This window comes from Dipodomys spectabilis, unplaced genomic scaffold (genome assembly GCF_019054845.1).
Source record: "Dipodomys spectabilis isolate Male_0828 unplaced genomic scaffold, ASM1905484v1 ptg000301l, whole genome shotgun sequence".
NCBI classification, from domain to species: domain Eukaryota; kingdom Metazoa; phylum Chordata; class Mammalia; order Rodentia; family Heteromyidae; genus Dipodomys; species Dipodomys spectabilis.
This window is the reverse complement of record NW_024870978.1, coordinates 7,376,241-7,377,880: the sequence shown is the minus strand read 5'-3', so window position 1 is coordinate 7,377,880 and position 1,640 is coordinate 7,376,241.

Here is a 1,640-nt window from a genome sequence, read left to right as displayed (position 1 = left end):
TAGTTCAAATAACATTCTCATATAGATACTATTCAGTAACCAATGTTTTCAAATGCTATATTGAGTATGTTTCTGCAATACAGCTGTAAAGACATGACACAATTTACATAATACCACTTTCATATCTGTTGTTACCTAGAAAGGACATAGGTCTTAGAGCCAGGAGGTAAAACTTATTTTTATTTCTACATGAAACAATTTGTGACTTTATACCAACAAACTGAATTTGACTCTTTCCTTATTTGTAAGGTAAAGTGGAAAATGTAAGGTCTCTTCACTTTTCTTTATTCTTGCTCTAGAAGTCAACAAATATATTCTTCATTATTTCTGTTAGATTACATTGATTTACGCATGAGAAATGTAAGGCCAACAATCAATGTAGTGAGTAAATAATGATACTAGAATATGTGTCTGAGCTCTTCACTCTGTGTGCTTACAAAGAGAGTAATTTGGTGATAGAGAGGACCAATATGAAAAGACTATGGGGGAAAAGCGTACTTTTGAAATGGTTGTTTTAGGACTAGGTGACAGTGATGAGTAAATGAAACAGGCTGGTGTTAGGGGCATAAAAAGAAGTACAGAGAAATCATATTGTGTAAGTCGTTATGTCGAAAACGAACTTTACAACTTTGGTGGGGGGGAGGATTGGGTGTGGGGTGGGGGGAGGATGGGAAGGGATAGGAAGGGGAAACAAAGGAGGAGGCTAAAATGCTTCATAAGAAATGTGCTCATTATCTTGCCCATGTAATTGTAACCTCTCTGTACAGTATTTTCACAATTAAAGTAAGTCATAAAAGCTCCAAAAAAAAAGAAATCATATTAGTGATAAAAACTGAGTAAATCTTGATCATTCATCTTATCTAATAGGAGGGAGTAAGAAGGGTAAGACGAAATATAAAAGGCTTCCATATGTTTGGCTGGTAACTCTGTTAGTGATGTTCTTAGTGATAAGAACCACAGGTGGAAATAATGGATTTAGGGGAAAAATATCTGCTAGTTCTAAAGTTTATATTAAAGAGATGCAAATATATGTCTGTTTAGACATCATCAAAATATCCACGATCATGAATAGGAAAAAAAGAATAATAAAATTGGGGGCATTATTGGAGGGAAGAGGAAAAGGAAAGTTCTGACAGAAGTGGGGGCAATGTGAGTACCAGTGTGGATAAGATTGGAAGAAAGAGATACATAAGGAAACAAAAAAGTAGTAAACAGACATTGACAGAATTAAAGGAAGGAAAGAATTTGCAGGAAGATCTTGAAGGAAATATGCTATTTGGATTTGAAAAGTAAAAAGAAATAGACAAGTTCAATAAAAAAAAAATGTTTTGGTGAAAGTCATCTTGATAAAATTTTGAGATATGAATGTGAATCCATAAAATTCTGGATCCATGAATTCAACAGAACCTGTTGATTTTAAATGTTGTGAACAAATGCTTTTATCCTGACCTTAGAAGAATTATACAGATATAACTGTCATGAACTTTACTTAGAGGTATTCTGTGAATATTTTTTGAAGACTTATTTAGCCAGGAGTTTATAGATTGAACTACAGCACAAACCAGGCTAATTTGTCCTACAGTTCCAACGAGTGGCCCATGTATCCACATCAGTTTGAAATTTTATTGAAATATCTTTAC